The sequence below is a fragment of the Fringilla coelebs genome, assembly GCF_963513975.1.
Source record: "Fringilla coelebs genome assembly, chromosome: 3".
Taxonomy (NCBI): Eukaryota; Metazoa; Chordata; class Aves; order Passeriformes; family Fringillidae; genus Fringilla; species Fringilla coelebs.
The window spans coordinates 82,471,700-82,496,662 of record NC_140030.1 but is presented as its reverse complement, the minus strand read 5'-3'; the positions used below and the strand labels follow the sequence as shown (position 1 = coordinate 82,496,662).

Genomic DNA, 24,963 nt, shown 5'->3' with positions numbered 1-24,963 from the left:
CAGAAAAAAACCCAAACTTGAACATTAAAAAACATATCATATTATCAGCATCAAACATTAATTATACCAAAAGCTTTTCAGATGTTTTCAATTTACAGAGAAAACCTTAACTCTGTCCAAAAGAAGGGAAAATTGAATTACAATGGTAAGCCTGGACTCTACAACAATGCCTCTGGAATATGAAGCTGCAAGTATGGTATACTAATGTTGTATAATTCTGAATTTATCACACGGTACTTTTCAAATATCCTGCATGCTTACACCATAAATAATTAATTTTTTTTTTAGGGAAAAAAAAAAAACAAACTCTACAGCTTGACTTTTAATGACCAAATGAAATCTAAACTGCTAGAAGGTAGAACACTAACCCTGCTGAGCCAAACCAAAAGTCATTCATTTTCTCAAAACATACACTAAGCAAATACAAGGAAATTGAGGATAATGGAAAAACCTACACAAAATACACTTTAAAAATGTAACTGAAAGTAAAAAGGAATACACAAGAAAAAGTAGAAGGCAATTACCTTCAAAGAGGTAAGTCCACCAATAAACCTACCATGCCACCTTCCCCCTACCCCAGCCCAAGCAAAAGATTCTGCATTCTGAATCTATGAGGAATTTATGATCAGAAACATACAGAACACACAACCTCTTAATTAATTCCATTTATTTGCTATCAAGGGTAAAAATTTTCCTTAATACTATTATACTTTACAATGTCACACCAGAATTCAGTAACAATTTCATTTTTAGAGTGCAAATACTCAGTTCAGTACAGGTTAGTTTAGATTTACCCAACTTCCTTCATCTTTGATTTCTATAAACTCTGCAGAGTAAATAATGACTATTACTAAGGCTTTATTAAAGTCACTTTCATCATTATACATGTGAATATTTTCAGAAAAAAAAGTGTATTAACAATGCAGAATTTCCAACAAGGAACCTAGGACTTCTCACCATTTTTGAGATGCTCAGAACGAACCATCCTGGGGGCTGCACTGCCCCTGGGCTAAGCCCCAGCCTGGCAGTGCCCTTTACCACCTCAGCACCTTGTTAGCCTTAGCTACACAGCTTTTAGGCCATTCAAAAGTCAGGAAGAAGTTTATATCCATCTAACATGGAGGTTACTTCATTAAAAGGTAATCTAAAAATTCATTCATTGCACCTTCACCTTTCCATCACAGCAATCAACTAATTGTCACTGAAGTTCAACAGGGGAATTGCTGATATGGCCTTGATGAACTTGAGGATTTTGACAATACCCATGGCTTAACAAATCCAACTGCAGCCACTCACATGCCCAATTTTCATGTATTTAAGCAGAGAAGGCGAGTATGGAATACAGGATGGAGAGGAGAAAAGAATAATTAACACTGGGCTACTCAGGCTGGCTTATATAGCAAAACTCTTCCTATTTAGTCCCACTTCTAGATAGCAGGGTACTTGCTGGACTTTGCTACACAGACCTTTTCACACAGGTAGAAAGAGTTGAGAAAGTCCAAGTGTCACTTAATTTGCCCACTAAATGAATAGAGCAGATATGGCACTAGTTACATTTGCATTGATGCAGAGCTTCAGCTCAGGCCTCTGATTCTAGTTTGGCTGGGAACATCCCTACTGATACTTCCAGTCTGAGCTCATTTCACAGCAGGAAATCCTAGTAAAAATGAAAGCATGCAACAAAAACCAAATCAAAATAAACAGGTACAAGATACTTTGTAAGGTGAAGAAGAAACACAAATGCAGTGTGGGAAAATATATGTGTAACTTTAATATCAACAACAGTGAAAAACTGTATCAGCATTACATGAAAAGCAACAAATTAAGTTTGCTGATACTTGAACATGAAATAACCATAGGCTTAAGTAAAGGAATGAGTCACATTTTAAAAATATTTAAAATATGCCCTGCAAAAAATTTTATGAAATTTGCATGGAGTCAATAGTTGAAGCCAAAACAAAACCTTATGTATCAGATCATCCAATATAAGTTTTAAAAATAGTAACACCCTAGTTGCCTTCTTAAAGAGATGAAAAAGAGATTCTTCTGTGTTTTTCTGATAAATTAAATATCATTTCATTGTAAGAGTAAGTGAGAGAAAGTGCCTGTTACTGGGTTTGCAATCTATCCAGATCTTAGTCTTACCTAGCAGGCAAAATAGTCTTACCTAGTCTTACCTAGAAGGCACCTACACCTGCTGAAGAATTCAAGGGCAGCATGGAAACAATATCAAAATGCCTAAAGCAGGTCAGCCATCCAAGGGCTTGGGTTTCAAAGAGAGTCCTCCTTTCTGCAAGGAATAAACTGGAGAGGGAGATAAGCAGATTCTGCTCTAGGGATCAGGGCTGATAAGGTAAGTACACTTAATAGTCACTCAGGAAAGAATGGCAGCCTTTGTTTGCTTACATACACTCTCCAGAATGAAACCTGTTGGAAAAGGAGACCATTCTACCAGGTGGCCTCACAGACCCAGCACACACTCCTCTGATGCTTACTCCCTCTCCACCGCTTAGGACAACACTTTAGGTTGAGTAGGAGCCAAACACAGATTCTCTTCACCAGAAAACTGGACAGATTTTCAATCACCTGCTGAGTTATGCAGCTGATGCTATGCCTGGAGAAGAACCATGAGAAGAGTAGAATAGCACTTTCAAGCTCCTCTGAAGAGAGTTAGCAACTCTGGATAGAAGCTAATCATAGGACAGGTATGTACCAGTTTACCTATGAGCATAGCTGTACCTCTGTCTTCACTCTACAAACTAGAGCCAGACACAGAAAAAGCAATATAAAAGCAATTGTAAAACACTATGGCTTCATAAGGATCCATATATTTCTTTCACAGACATATTTCTTTGAAGAATGTTTCTCCCAGGTGGTTTCCCAACATGAGTCAAGCTCCAACCATTTTTCAAAACGTCTGTACAAACATGCACACACACAAACCTTGGTTTTGTCTTGAAAATACCAATATTCTAATTCCTCTCCAATATGTGACTATTTATCATCTGCCCTATATTTAGTTTGTAATTTAATTAACAAATGGGCGAACACTTTTGAAGACTAAACGGTGGTATCAGTGAACAGTGAACTTAGCTGCTCATGTGGGTTAAGGTCTCTCAAGATGCACTCTAGGTGCTCTCTTATAACTGCATTCCTTTTACATAACCTGCCTAAAGACGGAAAAACATTTTAGTCCATACTTCTTAATACACACACTGGCTGATAGCCCTTGAAAGAAATTCACCATACAAAAAATGCTGAAGCAAAGCAGAGTATTTGAAAAGAAAAAACACTTCCACATGTCTTCTAACTAAGCAGCCCTGCATTAAAAAAGGGTATTTCCCAGTATTATCAATATTAAATCACTTTAAAGATATTTACAATGTATGTTTATTAAATACCTCAACACAAGTAAACTAGAGGAAATTCTCATTAATTTCTTAAACCAAGTGAAAAGTATTTCTATGAGAGAGTTCAGGCAGGCTAACCAAAACACAAGATATCCTGACAACTTAATAAAATGGAGCAGCAGTATTTAAAAAAGCAGTGGATCTGCCATAGAGCAATAATCGGTTTGTACCCTGCTTCCTGCTGAGTTAATGTAAGTTAAATTATTGTTTTGCCTAAATTTACACCCTTCTAAGTTGAAAACCACATTCTTTTAGGATCTGTTTATTAGACAGTAAGAAGAGGTCTCTAATTGCAACTACTGCAGCAAAGAAAGCCAAGTATATCCTACATCATTTTAATGCTAGGCAAAGTTTTTTAAGCTACTTGAGGAAAGTGGCACTAGAATATGCATCTTGCTGATACATACAGACAATAAATACATACACACAAAATACAAATTTGATGTTGTTGGGGTCTGCTGTTTTAATACCTACTGAGAGAATACACCCGAAAGATTAAGTAAGACAGCAGTATGTTCATGAAGCACATGAAAATTCAATCTGATCTTCATGCAAAAAGCACCCCCGTAACATGCAACTCTTTAATTAATGTTGTATTTAATAATACACTGGCTAACAACAGCAACAAAGAGTGCTTAATGAAGGTTTGTTTAGAACATGACCCTCGTGGCTGCCTCTTTATTTGCCTCTGTACTGCAGCCTTAATGATTTTTCTTTTCTTGCCTTTGACAGCCAGTAACAAGAAACCTGCCTTCAGGACATTTCACAAAATACATTTATTCCAGTGATGCAGTGCTGGTAGTTTTCCCACTGTTGAGAAGCTTCAGAAAGGAGAGCTTTCTGAGAAATTGTATGAGTAGTAAAAAAAAAAAAATCCGTGTTAGACAAATGTATCACCCAAAAGTTTGCAATTTTTTTTACTTTACCTCACAACTCAAACTCTCTCTTCAAACACGTATTTCACCTCAGATTCGGCAGTTGCTGCATATGGAAATTTAGCAATTATTGAAAAATTAATCAGCAACTTAAAATTAATCATATTATTTTAAAACGTATTTTTAAAAAACCACTTTGGCAAAACATCTACATTTTTCAATATGTAAATGGTTTCAGAGGTGTGAAGGAAATGTCTTTAATATACAGTGCTGATAAGCAACAGAAACCTGAGTTCAAAAACTTGCTTCCTTAAAAGAAGCAACAGCTGCCACACAGACATAAGTGAGATTTAAGGGGGGGAAAAAAAAAGGAGGTGGAAAAAACCCTCCAAAAAGAGAACACACCAAAATTCTGCCTCTTGTCTGTTTCATCAATTTAATCAAATTGATTTAATAGAAATATCACACAAACATTGTCTCCTTTTTTTTTTTTAAGGCACTTTTTCTGTTAGACCAAACTCCCTACAATAACATTTAATAAATAGATGGGAAAAAACCTGAATTTATCGAAGAGCATTAAACAACATCATATAAAATAAATCATAAAATTATATGCATTTTTTTTAAAGAAACAACTGTAATTAATGTCAGGTCAAATAAAATTATCAGAAGTAGTGCCAGTGGTTTTGAGATTGAATTTCCTTACCTTGGCCCTCTGAGGGCAGTGTTACCTAACACACGATTGGAAGCATCAGCAGACTATTTGATTAAGTCAGTAGACACTAAGTAAATGCAAAGCTCTTCTGTTAGAATATTTACTTATTTTTAATTTCATTATAAGAAATTTGCAGCACAGTTCAAAGCTTTTGTAAGAAATGAATGTTTAAGACAACTAAAAAATATACCAATCCTCATAATTTATGTCCTTCAGTCTAATGTGTGTAACAATATATTAAGCAAAGTATTTTACAAAATCTTATTGCATAGTAAAAATTTAAATGAAACTGATTTTTCCTAACATGCCTTAGCATTTTAAAAGGTATTTTTATTAGATGCCCTCTCATAAGTACTTGCTGGCAGTTCAAAGAAAAGCAGAATTTGGAACGACCACTTTGTGATTCTCTCTTACACTGTGAGATGGTGATTATTTATTTATACCAACTGTTTTCCCACAGTTCCCAGTAATGCTGAATGACATTTTGAGCACATCTGTACTTGAATTAGACAAATGAATTTTTCCAGTCCCAGCTGAGAAATAGGAAACATTTCATGATACATGTGGCCATTAGCTAATACCACAGGTAGGTTTCCATTAAGTTTCTTGCAAATTGGGAAGTTTAGGTGAGGAAGTTCAAGCACCTTTCGCTTTCCACAACATCTCAATAATTCAGCTCGGATGGAAGACTGTTCAATTTCTGCCCAGCTATTTACAGGTATCTGGCCAGAAACCAGTGCAAACCCACAGATGCAAATATTCTGCAGAATGCAGTGAGCAGCCTCGGGTGTGAGCTCCAGAAGTGCTCAGCTCAGCTGAGCAAGGGGGGAGGAAAGCAGGGACAACCCTCTGTCCTCCATGCCAGCCCAGATGCACTGAAGAGCTGGCAAACAGTGGATTCTTTGTTCCTGAAGCAGCACTAAGTAGTGACCAAGGAGAAGGCTCCTCCTAGCACAGCAGATTCCTTCCAAGCAGAGGTGCAGTCACAGGGAGAAGCCTCGGAGCAGCTCTCCATGGTTTCAGGTGCACTTCTGCAGCTAAAGTGATGGGGAGGACCAATCTCCCCAGTGGAAAGATTCTCCTGCTCTTACTGAGGGGTTTTCTTCCCCTCAGGTTATGAATGCAATGTACAAACATATTCCAGGGTTCTAGGGTTCAAATCACCAGCCACCATGGTTTTTTCATTAAGACTGGTGGAGTGAGTCATTGTCCTATCTTGTACAAATGCAGCAGCACTTCAGCCCCTGCTATTTCTTCAATTATTTCCTGTTGCATTAAAAATTTTTTCTCTAAAACATGAAAAAAAAACCTAGAGGAAAATATTCAATAACAGAGAGGCAGGCACACCATTATTCACACATAAATGCAGTTTTGAAATTGGGCATCGACAATATCCACTCAAAATTACCAATGTGTTTTGGCAACACGTGGAAAATAAATGTTCATTTTCATATGCATGCAATTTTGTTCTTTTAAAAAATCATACCAGAAATATTGAGTGAGCTGACATCCTGACAAATTGAGAATTGACCTTTACCATGCCCATTGTGAGCCAGCAGGAAGAAAAACTTGCCAGTTTCAACATCACTCTCACTTCCCCTTCATTCTTGAAGGATAAGAATTAGAACAATAAATAAATTAAATAGCAGTTGCTATTAGCACATGCTGTCTGGAACAACAGAGTCCTGTATTGCATCAGCATCTCTGAGCAACAAAGGTGATCAATATTTTCTAAATATGCTTGCTATTCAGGAATGGAAAGCCACGGTCTGTATTCTGGAAACATTTAGGAATGCTGCTCACATTTTCTAAATATCTCTCTTGAACAAGGCAATATAGGATAAAAGCCCAAAAATGCTGCACTATTTAAATGGTTTACAGAGCAGTTTTTTATTTTTAATAGTGTTAAGCTGCATTTGTGTAAACACAAGCATTCTAAATATTGTTTCACATATTTTTATAGCTAATGTTCTCAGCACTGTAAAATAATTTTTTTAATATTTATATATTTTTAATATAGCACTATCAGCATCAAGTGGTACTTTGTATAACAGAAAAAATACTACTTTCTTTTCTTCTGCTTTTTTAAAGTGCTAGTAGACCATAGGATCTTTTTCAGGTTTTGAAAATATTTTAAGAGTAGGACAAGTAACAAATATTAATCTATGAATTACAGTGAATAAGACAGTCAGTTACAGCAGCAACAATTTAAATTCATGTACTTGGTAAAAATGTATTAAGTCAGATGATTAAAATACAAATGCTTTCTACATGTGGCCAAGTTAAACATCTTCATATTATCCACTTACAGGGTTTTGTAGCCCAGCTAACATGGGTTTACACAAGAGATTTCCAACTGTCCATTGTTTGCAAAAGAATATGGTGAATTTGACAATAGCATTATCATTAAAGGGAGTTTCTTTATCAGATATGTGTGCTGTCAAAAATTATGGGACTTTTCACCCCTTAAAACTGGTACACTTGCTAGCATGTTTGCACAAAGCAAACTGCCTCACTTTTAAAACCGGCACATTGCAATAATTTTAAAATAGCTCCTCTGAACTTTCTCCTTGTCACTAGGTGTGCTCCTAGCCTCAAACCTTTCTAGGTGCCAAAATGCCAGCACCAGCACCATTCACCTACCTTACTTCCTCAAGGCACATCACTGAAGTAGCGCCTTTTGCTTTGTCACTTAGCCTGTATCATTTGCAAAGATCAGTATGAGATAAGCCCAAGCATTCCTCAAAGTTCTTGAGCTGGAACACCCCATTACTGCTGCACACATCAGGAGATCTCTTTGGTTGCATGAAGTGCTTCATGATATGCAGCCTCGCAGCACTGTCCAGAGTAACTGAGCTTCCCACCAGCAGTGATGGAACACATAAAACACCACAATTGTGGGAAGAACAACCAACAACCCAACTAAAAGGCAAAAGGCAAATCTCCATTTGCAGCGCTGGTGACCTCTGTCTAGGCTCAGATGCAGAAATTGGTATTTGGGCAGGAGGCAGCCACACCTGAATTTTCAGTTGAAGCTGACATAATCCAAAAGTGACATCTCCCACTCTGCCACAGTGATGACAGAAGGGCACATCAAATGCTCCCATCAGTAGTTATTGTTATCAACCTACAGATGCTTATTAGATTTAAGATGGAAGCGACAATAAAAAGGAGTTCCTTGACTTTAGGTAAGGGCTTGGTGGGAAGCACTGGTAAGGTTCATTCCAATAATATTTAAGTCATACTGTAAATGACAAAAATCCCTGATACATACTGATAACATGAAGACATGTTTGCAATCCATATCCACAATGCACCTCAACCACTCTTTCCATTTTTCAGTTCAGTGCAGATATCTAAATGTTGAATGTCACGTAATATTAGAGAAGAAAATGCATTATTTTAAAGTTTCCCCTTTTATCTTCTAAGTAAGAGATCACCTGTATAACAATGCTTTCATTTAGCCTTTCTGGGCTAAATTAATTTTCCTCTATGCTTCTATCCTTTCTCACATTTCTTGCACAGTATCCTGGAAACTCACCATAATCACTGAACAAGAAATAAGAAAGGATTTTAGTGAAAGAAAGAAAACTATATTCCTACGGAGCAATCCAAATTTATTTTATGTGCAACTGTCAAACAGGAAAATGTAAGTTATGCCTGGCCAGCTCCTTGCCTTCAGAGAATAAACTGAAAAGAAGATCAAGCGAAAGAGAAAATTAGTTGCTAATCTCATTCTAACCCCTAGCATACTCCATAATACAAGACAATCACCAATTGGCACTTTCTGCATAAGAAAAGCTCAGGATGCAGAAGTAGGGGTATGCAATGTACCAGTCTTGCAGCAGACAGACAAAGCTGCAAGAACTTTGTAAAGAACTATGTAAAAACTTGCAAAGCACCTGTCCCCCAAATGTCTGAGACTGAAATAACTACATTACTCTTTCTACATCCACAAGTACCAAATTTGTTAAGTTGTTGCTTTGGGGTTTTTTTTAAGCTCACCACATGGAGAAATCAGAAGTTTTCTTCCCTACTGCAAGAAAAGGCTCTTTTTAGGAATAAACAACGGAGGGAGGGAAGATATTAAACTCCTGAACTAATTAACAGAAGTAAAGGAGGCGGTGGGGGACAATGATAATTAATATGTACCCTCCTCCTAACCAAATCTCCACATACATTCATTCTGTATATGCACACACAACAGCAGCATCATAAACCGTCTCAAGTTCTTGCCATTATTCAGTTCGACATCTGCACATGTTTATGCGTCTCTCCAAACAACCTCTTGAACACCCTGCTGGAGCTGTCATTTTTTTCTTCTCCCTATCTGGCAGATGGCAAGTCAACAATCGGCATCAACAGCAGCCGAATATCTCCCCCCTCCATCCAACCCCCCTAAACAGACACAATAATAACTTCTTTGTGCTTCCCCACAATGCAGCTGCTTAAACCATTTCGCTACAAGGCTGCTTTGCCTTAATAAAAAAAAAAAAAAAAAAAAAAAAAAAATCCCTTCTGTCAAGTCTAAAAAGCAGCATAATGTTAAGCAAGCTAAAGCCACAGCACAGCTGCAAACGGGCAGACACATTGACAGCTCCTCCCTTAACAAAGCCCTGTGAATTGAAGGGGGTTCATCTGAGGCTCACACAGTAATTAGTATAAAAAAGTCCGACAGCCTCTATTATGCTAGGAAAAAAAAACTGGACAGAACTGGGCTGCTGTTTTGCGTCAAGAGTTCTGCTGCAGAGTAGATAAATCATGTTGGGTTTTTTTCCTCTCTTTTTAAAGACAGTAATAAGGAGGATGAGAGAAGCTAATTTGAAAACTTGGACACAGTAATTGTACCATATGGTGAGCATTTATCCCTTCTGAAATACACGCTAACAGTCACTTACATGCACAGTGCTTTGTTTTACAGTTGTTATTCTCCCTACCATATTCATAAAATGGATCTGAATATCCGATACTCCAGAGAAGTTGTGTGTAATTAGCAGCAAAACTGCCTGTGCTTAATATATTGGCCTACCATAGCAATCCAATTAATTGGAAAATTCCATGCCCCCGAATTTAAATTGTGTCCACTTCAAGCACTTTTTTTATTTCTCTCAAACTGGCTAAATATCACACATGATAAAGTTCAGAGAAGTAATTTATTGACACTAATACTCCTTGATACTGTTGGCTCTAAAACGTATGAGCAGGAATTATTTTTCTTCTCATCCACGCAGTATAGAGGAATTAAGTCGAGAAGCCTTTAAGAGTAACCACAAAATATTTCAGTTCCATCATCTTTGGGACAGGAGCCACTCAGTAAATTAAAGGTGAAACTGAACTTCAACACAGGGCACGGGAGGGAGACAAAGACTTCAAATGCACTCCCTCTCCTCCACCCCCATTTTCTTCCTGGATCATCCTTTGAAATATTTTCATTAATAAACCAAATGCTCAATTCATAAGGACCTGCAAAATTTGGAAAATATACCATCCAGCCCTTAGGATCTGCTTGCTCCTTAGCGCATACTTCCAGCTTTTCACCCCATTCTTACAACCAAATCATCATGGAATCACACAAGATACGGAACCAGCTGAGTGGAGCTGGGAAAATGTAGGTTTCTTTACATAAAGAAACAACTGTAGTGAAACGGTAAAATTAATCAATCTTAAAGTGCTGCTTTCAGAAAGTAAGATGTAGTAAACTTCCAAGCAAGGGAAATAAAAAAAACTTGAACAGCTTAGGAGTTGGAAATTTGGGGGGAAATTAACCAGACAAAAAATGAAGTCTGCAGCTGAGCAAAAAACCAGAACGTTCTCATTCTATTGTTTTTTACTTCAGAAGACAACAACAGAATCTATTTCAGGTAACAGAAAAATACTTTCAGTCACTCTAGATCAAAAAGAAGGTATTGGAGCTGACTGTTAGGTACTAAAGAGTCCCAGAACTAGGCAGAATACATCCACAATTTCTTACTAAGAAATTGTAAGTGAGGTGAAAGCTACAGGCAGAAACCAGCTATCCTTCACTGATAACAGTTTCACTGAAGGACTCTAAATGGAGAATTATACCCCACAGCCCCAAGGAAAAAAAGAAAAAAGAAAAAAAGGTTTAAAAAAACCTTGAAAATTTCAAATCCTTTGGCTGGACAGCAATCAAAGAAAACTCTTTAAAATTTTAGTTTTAATCACACAAATAACACAAACTTACATAAGATAAACAAGGCAACACTGCTTTTGAGTAGAAAAATGATGCCCATCATATGGACTATCTTCAAGTATGTCAAGAAAATATAATGGATGGAGACTGACACAATCTATTTCATCTTTTAAGAAAAGCTCTTAATAAGTTTAAATAAACTAATTGTGTGAATGAAAAAAAGAAAAAAACACATGGTGGAAGAGAACAGAGAAAGTAAATTGAGTAAAACAAGGCGATCAAAATAGGATTACATAGTCCAATGTTCAACTTTCAATCTATGAAGCTTGACAGTTTTCTGTTAGGAGCATTTTCAGTCAATATATACCAGAATCTAGGGCTACCACTGTATATACTACCTGACAGTAAAACTATTCAAGTTTATTAGGAATGTGAAGAATTTCAGAGTGGCAACTCTATGCCAGTGAGCTGAGAAACACCAGACAAAATACAGTGAAGAATTACTTGAATTAATAAACAGTTACAGAAATAACCTGAAATGCTCACACACTGTTTAGTTTTAGATTAACCACGAAAGAACAATTAATATAACCCTCTTTTAAGTATGCACCACTGAGAGGAAAGGAAAATAATTCTCATTTGTAAAGTTACAGAATTTTACAAACCCTGTAAATATTATTCCAATGTAAACAAATAAATTACAGTTTTGAGAACTACATTTTTTAAAAATGACAAGACAACAGAAGAGCTTCAGAGACAAAACACACACACACAGAGAAATAACCAGAGTTAGAGAAGTGAGAGAAGCAGAGTGAGGAGAGAAAGACTGGATTAGGCTTCACTTTCAAAGGAAGGACTACGACAAAAGGGTTTAACAACACAAATGGCCAATAGCAGAGTATTAGCCATTTAACAGGAACACATTTTCAGAGTAGTTCAGGAAAAGATTTTCAAACATTCTGTATCCACAGTCCTAGCTGAATGCTATAAATTCACCACAAAACTAGTGGTTTGCACCATGGAAATGCAGTCACTCTTCCACCAATTCAGCACCTAATCCTACCAGCACTTTTAGGAAAAGCCAACCTCTCTTTGAATGCTGTGACACATTTCCAAACTTGTCTGAGCACTTTTTCTTAAAAAACAAAAATCTCACAATCAGGAAATCGGAGTAAACATTCAACACAGGCATGTTCTTCCTTTATTGCTATTCATCTCTTGTTCTAGCACAAATCAGGTACTAGGCAGGAGTGCTGATGGTGAATGACAGCCCCAGTCCTTGGCCACTTTGGCAGGGAGCACAATGCAGTAACAATAGTAATGCCAGGGCAGTCCATTTGGGAAGGTGAGGAGCAGCTGCAAAGGAAGCATGCAGTGTGTCCCATGTCCATCCCACTGCATCAGCACTGGCACCCACACGGCTGAGACAGGTGTAAAAAAAGCACACCCCAAGAAAAAAGGTTTTGACCAGATCAGAACAATTTCAGGTCACTGTCGAGCTAGTATCAGCACAAAGGGAAAATGGGAGTAATTGGCTGGGGCAAGAAGGATGCAAAAGAGAAGGGGCATCAGCATGAACTTAGGGAAGATTAACTACTAATTAATCAGACTGCTGCTCTGTCTTGTGACTGCAATTCTTGTTTTCCAGTCAAGCTAGAAAATCAGGTTCAAGTGATTCAGGTTTCGAAGATCAACTGCATCTCTAAGCAATGAGGCCACGATGGTTCTGACAAACTATTAAACCAAGAGCTTCCCTAATACAATTGCACAGTCTATACTACCAAATTATATCCTGAGATATGTGCCAGAATATACTCTGTCATTTATTCTACACATAATATACAAAAATTATAAATTAAAAATGTGTAAACTATACAAATCTCTGTACTCTGACAAACAACTGAAAAATCATTTAAAATGCACAATTAGTAAAGGTAGACATGCTATACTTCTATGTGCATTTGTGAAATAGCTATTACAATTTTATAATCTTACAAAATTTTAGCAACTTAGAGATCCCAATATAAATTGAAATTTTGAGTTACCTGTGAAATATGTCATATCCTAACAGTACTGCTAAAAGGATAAGAATAACTTGGTCAGTATTTTGTTAAATTTACAGATCAAAATTAAAGAAGAAAAAAAAAAAAAAAAGAAAAGAAGTCCCAAACTCATTTATAACCTCAGAATTCTACATATTTCTAAAAGCTTTCACTGCCTTAAATTTAATACAACAGCTCATAACACCCCGATAAGAACCATTACACAGTTCGGTTCTAATAAACATGTTTTACATTAATTTATTTTGCACTGGTTTATTATATTACAATTCCAATAAATATTCAGGCAAATGAGGTGTTAAGAAGTCCTTTGTTTCAAGTTTTTCCAGCCTCTTAATTATAATAAAGCTTGACTGAGAAGCAAAAATGCAAAATTTTCAGCCCTGCCATTTTACTAGCACAAAATTTTTGCATCCTTTTCAGTCATTTTAGAAACTTTTAAAACACAGCTATAAAATATGACCCCCATAATTCCAGCCACAAGATGGAACTGAAAGATGACTGACCTGGATAAGACATACAAATTTATCTCACCAAGCTCAGGATGAAGTTTGTTACTCTTTTGTTCACGAACAGAAAAATCTTGTGGTTTCTCTGCTATTAGCATAACATTTTTTCCTAATCTGACTACTGAAAAGTGCTTAATGACTTAGCCTCCAAAATAGTCTAATAACTTATAGGATGACCTTACTCAGCAAACTCTACAATTAGTTTATTCAATGCAGAAGTGAAATTTCATACATGAGAAAACACTGATAATCTCCTCCTACATCTGGCTTTTCTGAAATTCTGATTATACATACAATAATTAACTGGCACCAAATATTTAACATTTGTGACACCAAAATAATAGGGACCCATAAGGAACTGTAATTTTCAAAAAAATATATTTGCATTTCTATTGAATTAAGTAAACAAATCTGATACGCTTTTAGTGACTTTTTTCCCTCTAGAAAATAAACAGCACAATTCTCTAATTAGCAAAAATGAAATGGAAACTTACAACACTGACTTGAAAATCCTTGTGCAAGTCTGTACTACAAAACACTATTAAACAATTACTTGTCTTTTGTCAAATCCTCGCATCACTGGTGGAAACCTCAGAGACAGAGATGGGGACTCTTAATCACCTGGATGGAAGTTGTAATTGTCCAAGAGAACCTCGTCCTTCTCTCTTTTTTTCCCTATGCAATTTGGGAGCATGGCACTGTCAGAAGGACCAAGCTGTACTATGGCAAGGGATTTGAGCTGTGTAGGTGCCCAAAGAACTCTTAAACATCCATCTTCCTATTTAGAGCCTATCTAGATAGCTAAGCTTCTTAGGATGCAAGTCATATACATTCTCTAATAATTTCTGTATGTCCTTTCTAATACTGAGTGAGAAAAACTTGGGTACACATCTTAAAAGACCTTTTACAGTTTCACGTCTGTGACATAAGAACTGGAACAAACAACAACCAAATAAAGCTATGCTTTTATTTCAAATTTCAAAGAGGGGGGGAGGAAAAAAAAATCTCATGGCAGAATGAGGTATGAGGACATATGGCCAGTCTATCACCTGACTACCAAACAGCACTACCAAAGCTGCCACATGTTTGTTAATCCCGAGAGGTAAAACGCTGCTTTGTCTTCCGGGGGTCGTGCTGCAGATGAGCGCCCGTTATGATGCTGATGCATTTTTCCATGCTGACGTTCACCAGGGAATACAGGCTCCACAGCAGGAGAAGTGACACAAATTTTTCATCTCCTCGAAGAGACTTCCACATTTCTGCTTACTGAGTGTGCACACAAGAATGCCAAGCATCAGCAGCACAGCTGAAACAGTTTAAACAAAACCTTGCCTTCTGAATGTCTACAGTTTAATTCAGTTAAATTTTATATCTTGACTATTTAGTTTAGGTACATTAAGCATATTTAGTCTTAATATTTAAGAATATTGAGTTTTCAGTGACAGCTTGGTAAGGAATAACAGATTCAGATAACAGTTTGATAGGAAATGACTGAAAGTTAGTGATACAATTATTCATTTACAGACAGCAACCTCTCTTCAGACAAGCCATTAGTAAGGGGAGAAACATTTCCCAGAGATCTGGCTGTTCTCTAATGTACTTATCATTTTTGTAAGCAGCAGCAGAAGGGCATGTGTCAAGGGAGCAATGATCAGTAAGCTACAGAAAAACTCCAGCCCTCTACAAGATTCTGAAACAAACCTGATTTTTCAGACTCCCCTAGCTCCAACAAAACCCTTCAGTGTATGCCAGGTGAAATTTTTCCCAAAATCTGTAGGAGGATGCTTTGCCCTGAAAAAGCTGATCTGCTTGGCCTGGAATCTGGTCAGAAGACAAAGCAATGCAAGCTCTCTACGGGGCACTACCGTGGTGCCATAGTGGTATTTTTTGGTGCTGAATATGCTAAAAGGCCGGCCTGGCTTACCAGCTTCAAACACACATCTGCCCCTGTGAAGTGAGACTTGACAGATAAGCTGCTAAACTGACCTGGAGGCCTATGACTGGCAGGTCAACCTCTTTATGCTATAAAAGTCCAGTCTGCTTTTATACAAGCTAGATTCTTCCGCATCCCTTTCTTGAAATGTCTGGAGTTTCTCCTGTGGAGTTTGGGACACCTCCCTACAGTTACTTCCCAGGTATTGAGAGAAAGAGAGAGAAGTTCTCAGCCTGGAATGTGGTGAGATACATCAAAACCTCCACTTAATGTTTCTTTCACTAGCTTTAATTGCTTTAACATAATTTCTTTAATATAGTGCACTACATCATTTATGTTATACTATAGTTAACTGGTGTTGTTTAGCTTTTATAGTGTGTAGTAATTCTGATTAAGATCTTCTATCTGTTCATTTGTTACAATAAATAGCTCCTCTTTTATAAATATATCTGATTTGCCATCATTAAAACCTGCAGGATAAAGTGATTTAATCACTCTATAATTCCTTAAATTTAAATTGCTGACAATATCTGAGGCTAAGGAAGGATTTACCTTAATTTAAACCCTGTTCTGTGAGGGAGTTTAAAAACACAAGGGAGTTCTGCCTGCACCTCCAGCTCAAAGAAAGGGCTTCTCTAATGAAGTCTTCTAAGACTTCTACTCCTCCCTGTGACAACACCTCAGCTGATCCAGCTGAGAAGAAATTCTTCCTCCTCCTCATCCTCCTCCTCCTTCCAGTCCTGCTGCCCAGTGGTCTTTCTTGTCTGATTTGCCACTTGAGCAGCTCACTAGCCCAATAGGTTAAAAAAAAAGAGGGGGTGGAGAACGGCAGAAATAGAACAGCTTCCTGCAAGATCAGATAAACTGACCCCATCAGCTGGCAAATTATATTCTTTCTGAATTCATCACAAGGTATCAAGGGGTCTGTGTTCCAGGCAGGGTCTACCTGAACCTCCCTCTTCATTAGCAGTGTACCATTTGATCTGATTAGATATAAATATTAAATCATCCTTTAGATACTGTTTTCAAAACTTCCCTCTCTCCATGACCCAGCAGACAGACATCTGCCCAAAGGACCTGGTTATGTGAGTAAAAGGTGGGAAGGCTGTATGTGTACCTACTGCTGATTGTACAAACACAGAGACAGACAGCTTCTTTTTGCCCCTCTCTCTGTAAAAGGATGCTCCTATTGCCCAGTTTCATCTTTCATGCAAGTTTGCTCCTTAGGTGAAAGTGCAAAAATAGCAACACTCCTATTTCTTCCTTTCACTTAAGGAAAACAATTAACTGACTTACACAACACCTTTAGCTCCCTCCATCTGTAATTGTGCCACCACAAAGACAACATTTGTATTTTGAACTCAAGAACACAGAGCACACTAAAGAAAGTGTCTTTACAGTGACTTTAAAGAACTCCATTTACTTAATATGTCAAAACAATATGAAGAAATTACTTCATTACTTCATTACCATGAATCAGTACCTTCACTTAGAAAAATGTGGACCTAATGGGTTTAACAATACAATGAGAAAACAAAAAAACCACAGCAACTGAGCTATGCAGACACTGCACTTTCAGTAAGAGAATTCTACCTTTCCATGATACTCTGTAGGAAAGTGCCAAACTCGTGGCCAAAGCAGTGCCCAGCTAAGAAAGACCATGAAACACACCAGCAACTACAATAATTTTCTCTTTTAATACTGATGCAGTGTTTCTCAAACAGCATTGCAGGAGGGACTTCTGCAAAGAGCAACTGGATTTTTACTGTTGCATTTAAATAACACTCTGAGCAAGTCTTGGACAAATTCTCACCAAATTTACATTTCAGTGCTAATCTGAGTATCTCATGTGCAAATCTGTATAGGACATTTTATGCTTTTCATTCATGGCATCATATATTTTAAGATGAACGGTAACGTTTCATCAGTTCAGTGTGAGTTCTTCAAAAAAGACAGGTGACAGAATTTTCTCCCATTATGCAAAAAACTATTTGGTTTTTTAAATGCTTATCTACCCAAATCCACCCTGGTTTGATGATATCAAAATATTCTTCTTAATATTTTTCAATCTTTCTCTTAATCATCCTCATCCTGGTTCTGAATACAACTGAATTCAACCTTCAGTCACAGAGCTCTTTAAGCTGCTGCATTAAAGGACTTCTTTACATTTCTGCACTGAGGCTCTTTCTCATGGCAAGGCAATCCCTTATTCCTCAATAACTACACAGGCTCTCAGAATCCCAAGTTCTAGAGGCATCCTCTCCAGTGCTGAAAACACTATCACTTTTCTTCTCTATTTTCTTCTCTCTGACATGTAAATATTCATTTAAATATTAAATATTAAAAGAGAAACTGGAATGGAACCATGAATTCACATTCCCTATGCTAATTTACTTCTCAGTGTTATTACTGTGCATCTTGAAAAGCTTCAAGGAAGCCATGTTCTGCATTACTTGGCTAGGAACTATCAAGAATTACAAACATTTAGGAACTCAAATATTTCATACAATAGATTTCAATTTTTTTCAGTTCATGGAACCCTATCATTTTCCAGCAGAAACACAGTGTTCTAAATATCAAAAGAAATGCTGTGTCTTACACCCTGGACAATTTGATTAGTTTTTTCTCAGTAAGCTTTTGTACACTCTTCCAAAATAGTCCACAGATCCCCCTGAATCTGCAAACAGAATAAAAACTGTTTTATTATTACCTGTAGCTATTATTGTTTTCAAAATAATATTTCTTCTCAAGTACAAGATTCTTCCTTTCCCAGCTTCATGAGTGGTGTTAGCACTAGGGTGGAAGAAAGCTGTCCAATTAAATCTGATATGCAAGTATTCATCATTAACACAAAAATATAGGTAAAAATAATAAAAAGTCATTTAAAAGGCAAAGAACTAGCTCAAGAGACCTTACAAAGAAGCAGAATATCGATAAAAATATTGAGGTCATAAAAAGTGGCTGCCATAACTAAGAAAATAAAGTAATTCTCCCTTCCTAGCTCTCTCCTCTTCCCACCTGCCAAGGTCCACTTGAATGTCTTAATGGAAAAGTAAAAAGGTGACTATGGGGAAAACATCAGTATGAAGCATGAAAAGCTACCTAAACCAGGAGGATATGTCATGATTTTATCCTAAATCTGGATAAAATATGTCAGCATGAGAAAGAGTCAGGAGGTCCCCCAGCAATCCACATTGGCATGATTTTCGTATGATATCTTCCTCAATGACCTGGACAGAGGTGTGATCTGAGACAACTTCCACATGATACTACCCTGTACCCAATAGTCAATAGCCACATCCATGGCACAGAACAGAAGGATTTAATCTCACAAAACTGAGTGGGCAAAGATGAAAACTGAACATTGGGTACATAAATGTGAGGTAATGCATCTAGGAAAAATAATGCAAACTATGCCTAACAATGTTTACTTTAGAATCATAAATTATACTTCAGTTGAGTCCTGGATTCATCACTGACAGCTCCATGACATAGTAAGTGCATGTCAACAACAGCCCAAAAAACCCAGTGAAACGTCAGGCATGTCAGAAGGATACTGAGAGCAAGAGAAAGGATGTCATTCTGCTGATCCAGAAAACAGTCCCCACATCTTTATTACCTGGCAGAGTCTTGCCTCCAAGTATCAAGAAGAATGTGGTGGAATTATGAGAAATCACAGAGAAAGGAAACCAAAGTGATCCAGGCGTTGGAACAGCCACCTTTTCTAAGACAGGGTGAAAAGGCAGGAGCTCTTTAGTTTGGAGAGGGAAAGGCTGAAGTTTACAAAATCCTGAAGGCAGTAGGTAAGTGCAATGTGCTGTTCACCAAATACCACATTGCAATAGTTAGGGCCCTTGGTGAAACACATCCATTAGATGCCATCTAACATTACTAATGCAGCAATTCTGAACACTAGAAAAGTGCAAGGGGAATGAGAAGCAAGAAACAGGCCAAACTTGCAAGCTTTCTCTAAACAGCACATCCTCTGCCACCACAGCAGACAGAATGTTGAGCCAGATGGGCCAATAACCAACCAACACGCTTGGTTATTTCTCCTGGTGTGCTTTCTTCAAAAAAGATGTCCTGGCTTGTAATTCAAACTGCATTGCAACAACTTTAAATGACAATTTCTTTTCTCAGTGTGCACATGAAGAACACATCATATTATCATACCTCTTTTCTTATTTAACCTCAGTAATTGCAATTCATTCAGCTTATACTCATACTCATCATTGATCTCTCTGCTGATCTCTGTATAACAGTCTTTATAATCTTGAACTGCAGCACGCAGAAATGGATGCATTTGTACAACTAAGACTGAAGTGCCCAATGGAGCAGAAAGATGCATCTTACAGATTCTATCCCTGATCATGTTCTCATGTGTTTGCCTTCTTCGCAACAGCAAGATATAATTAGTGCCAAGTTTGTCATCCATGGTACCTAATGGACTTTTTTTTCTGAAGGGGTTCTTACCTAGCCACTCATTCTCCATTAACTTCTTTCTAAAGAAGATCATTCTAGAGTGCATGTCAAACTTGATCCCCCGAACTGCTTCCAGCTCCTCACGCGAACCACGTCTCCACATTAGCAACACCATTCAGAATTCTAACCCCATCCTCCAGCACACCTGCAGTCCTTTTCATTTTGGAGACACCTTGAAATGTTATGAACCATTTTCTTTGCCATTACTCACCACATCAATGAAAGCACTGCTTAGGCAGAAGTCAGGAAAGAGCCTAACAAATTCTGCTCCATATTTACTTCTATTTTGATATGGAACCTTTAATAATTACTCAAAACAATCTTCTAACAGCTCTGCTCTTATAGACAAACCTCACAGTTGTTTCATCTAATGCATGAATCCTTTTTTCCTCATGAAAATGTAATTCACAGAATATCAGCAGCCTAAACAAATCCAAGTTACAATATTCAAAGCCTCTAACCTATACACAAAGACTGTTACCTTGTCAATAAGAGGAAATTTGATGACTTTCATACAAATTAACCTTGCCAAATACACAGTGACTCATCTGATTTTCTAGATGCTCAGAGTCTACTTGTTGTAGTATTCTCCCTTTACTTAAATTGATGTTAAGCATTTAGCCATATTAAAACACATTTTGTTTGAACATAACAAACATGAAAAGCAATCCAAATAATTTTCCTAATGTTATTTATTAATTACTGACTATGTCACCCATAAATTTTATCATCAGTGATTTTGTGTTTGTTTTCCAAAGTGCTGAACCTGTCAGAGAGCCAGTTGTAAAACTAATCACTGCTGAATACAAGAGTATCATCACACATATTTATCTCCCAAATTTTTTAGTCATACTTTCCAGTTTGACTTTGGGTTATATAAAACTTAGAAAGAAAAAAAATTGAATCCATCTTACTGTCATAGAATTATAAAGGAAGAAAAAAATAATCCATCTTCGTCTCAAATGAAGTAAAGGATTTACTAAAGGTCTTATTTCTTCGTGTACAACAGGCCACATGACTGATCTTTAACTCTGACATTAAAACAACATAGTAAGTGTGTTCCAGAATAATGGTGTAATTAACTCAAAATGCCTACTGCAAATATAAAAGAAAAACACCTTCAAATATTCAACAAATACCACCTTGCCACGACTATTGTTATCTGCTGCTGCCAATCAGTATTGCTGTGGCTGTACAAAGACTCCAGTGCACCAGACTGTCGCTAATTATGTATATTCAAGTGATTAGCAAGCACTTGTTGCCTTGTTCACACCACCCTCCAAACAGCAGCCTTTGAGAGGAGAATAGACTGTAAATTTATTGAGAGAACACTGTTAATCCTTTGGGGAGAATGTAAATGTAAACAGGACTACTCTACATCAAGGTGCTTTGACAACAAAAATCATCTGCATAAACACATGCTCAACAACAAACAGGTGTTCTATTTCACAACTAGCGCCCATTTGATGCTTTCAAGTAAGCATTATGCACAAACTGTTAGAAGTACTTTGAAACCAGCTGCAATTACTATAATTAGCTGCTTTCCTACACTTTGGTGGGGTTTTTTCCTATACCTGTTCAGTATTGTGTCGGCTGCAATCTGTAAACCAACGTGAAGCTAAGGTTCCAGCTTCCTGCTTAAAGTTTGCCATCCTCTCACTTCAGCAAGCCCTATGCTAAGTTCATACTTATCATTAAAGTGCCACCAGTTAAAAGATGATGTTGGCATTAAATAAGTTAACATCTCCACAATTGTCAGGTCACCCATCTAACACTCATCATGAATAGGAAAACAAGGACAATTACCAAAATAGCATCATAAAAATAGTAAACCTTCAATGTTCAGGATTTCCCTTTTTTACAGAAATGTCCCTTGGAACACCTAAGATTTATTTTTAATAACAAGAATTTTACTTCTAGTCCTATCAGACAACGGGTGGTGAAGATTCTTGATTGCAGACAACTACTCATTCTAATACTCATTCTACTCATGAAACTTACTCCAAGGTTTTTTTTTAATTATGAAATAAAAATTAAAAAATACTTCCTTATGTTTAATGAATACAAAATACACCCAAAGCACCTCCACCTCCTTTTTAATTTTGTTAATATTATGTGTTCAGGCATTTTTCTAGTCTATCTCAGCCTTTCATGACATCTACACAGCTTAGTTTTCAGCAGTTCCAAATACTTCACCACAGTGATGCGTTTCTGTAGGGGAGTTCAAGACAAACAAGTCTAGTGGCCTTCTCCAAAGTCAAACCATAATGGGCTAATTTCATAAGCCTGGTAGTGCCACCTACAGATAGCTAAAATCCAACTCCCCTACTTTATAGTGTGCCAGATTTTAACCACTGAACTGAATAATTTCATATTCACTACCTGCTGAGAGATTTTTTTTTTTGCCTGCAAATGAAAAGCTCAACAAGCTAAGACTAGGACTTCTCAGGGAGTAAGAACATTACTGGGAGGAAGGGCTACAGATGATAAATACACAGTACTAAAGAAGGACAGGCAGCAGAAAAAAAGAGGGTCCTTTATCTTTGTTGAAACAGACATGAAAATCTATGATCAGCCTAAGAAAATCCACCTCACAGCATCTTTCCAAGACCTGGAGACAGTCTACTGTTGACCAGTTTATTTGAAATCCTCCACCAACATCAAAGTGTACCAGAGGTCCTCATGAAACTTTTTCCATCTCTAACATGGTTTTTTGGACATCCATGCTGGGTGATTAAGAATGCTGTATACATTCTTAACCACCACTACTTTCTTCCCACCAACTTCTGCTCAGCTGGAAATGATAAAACTTCTTCAGTTGTATTGGGGCAGCCAAGCAATACGCAATGTATTCATAGAAATTATTTCCTGAGAGGCCAAAAGAATGACCAAAAAGATTAATAAAGAGTTGTAGTATTACAAAATAATTTTTTTTTAAAATAATTTTTAACAAGGGCAGGAAGCATTGCCTAGAAAATTCCAGGAAAAGCTAACTTTTGGGATTCTTCTAGAGACACCATTCTTTGTGAAGCCCAGAGGATAGCAAACCAAGAGGTACTCTCATTATTAGCTCTTATGGCAAAGATGTATATAGTGAACCCAAGAAGTTCTATTGTACAAGCAATCCTCACAATGACACAAACAATTTGTTTTCTATGCTGCTTCTTTCTTAACAAACAGAAAAATCTGGTAAGTTACAAGAACAAAAAATGGTATCTGTATACAGGCTGTATAGTGAAATACAAAGAAGCACAAGATTCAGTTACTTTAGGCTTTTCATGTACACTAACAGCCCTAACATTGTCTTGTATTGGTCATCTGTTGTGATTTGTGTTAGCTCTCACTGTGTAACAATCCAAAATCAAATTTCACAATACAATAGCACTCAGCCACTGAAAAAATGCAAACACTGCATGTCATCAACACCACTATTCATCCAACCTGCAGTAAAATCAAAGCAATAACACATCATTTTGATAAGGGGTATCTCTTTTATGTCAGATTAATTCCCTGAACCAACACTGCTTGCTTAGATGAACACACCTACACCAGAAGACCTAGCTGAAATGCACATGTCAAGGTTGCAGTTAGCAGCCCTTCTTTGCCCCTCTCTCCCTAGAAGGACAAAGAAGGGCTGCTAACTGCAACCTTGACATATTAGCTTAGCTAATCTCAGTGTGTCACAATCTCTCCATCTCATCACATGAATTGGTATGTAATAGTTTCTGTAGTAAATATGGTAAATCTTCTGATTCTGAACTAAACATGGTAAGAGTTAGTAATTTGTTGCAGAACTTCTGATGGAACAGTAACTTCTACTGCCACTACAAGAGGTTGCAGGGGGGGAAGAAACAGCTGTGAAATGCTTCAACAGCTCCAAACAGATACACAAATATGGTTCCGTGATTTTATTGTCAAGTAATTCAGCTATATGCTGAATAGAAAAGTCTCTAAGGGTGTTCACTACTCATTCATATCACCACACAAGTTCCACGCAGACACATCCGCTTTCTGTTTGTTTGTTTGTTTAAGACTCTTTGTGAGACTCAAAGGCAACTAATTAGGAGAAATAGTGTATTGAACTCCAACATAAGGAGGAGGTTAGCCTGGTTTCCCATTTCCATACACAAGTATGTAGTGTTCCTGTGTTTCAAGTAAAAGTTGTAAGACAGAGTTAAAGAAGAGTATGTAACAGAAGTCACTATCAGCAGTTGCAAAGAAATGTGCCTTATTTGTTAAAATGTTAAAGGTTTACAAACTGAAAAAAAATCCATGCTTATGTTTACATTTACTGAAATAAATACAGGACATAAATTTAAGCATGTATATGAGATCAATATGGGAACATTCTAAACAAATGCTTTGAAATTGCTACATTTAAGTGCATCAGTCAAGGAAAAAAATAAAAATACTAGTTAACCATGGGTTCCAAAGAAAGAAACATAATTGTAACAGGAGAACATTCTCAGTCTTACAAGGCTACAGTTATCTCTGGTTTATTGTTTCATTACATTCTTCTCTTAAAAAAACCTTTCCCATGAAAGCTGCATCCAGATTTTTCATTTTTTGCATGCATGCTGATGAAAGCTGAGATCTTCCTAGAAAGAGCTGGGCTGATGAAAAGGACATTTATTTTTGCATCTTGCTAAAGTTCTCAGCTAACATTACTAACAAGTGTCTTACCAGAGTATTATTTCAAGATTACACTCTTTCTGAACAACAGTATATAGTGCTTACACAGGCATTAGATCTGAGAAGGTCAGATCTGACTGCTGGATTTCCTCAGGAAGACTGAGGAACTTCAGGGAGGACCAGCCTCAAAAGC

The 24,963-nt window shown here is 37.1% G+C and overlaps 1 protein-coding gene across 2 annotated transcripts in view; it reads right to left on the bottom strand.

Moving 5' to 3' along the window:
• Positions 1 to 24,963, bottom strand: part of AKT3 (AKT serine/threonine kinase 3) — a 151,316-nt gene that overhangs the window by 73,348 nt on the left and 53,005 nt on the right. The window lies entirely within an intron of this gene.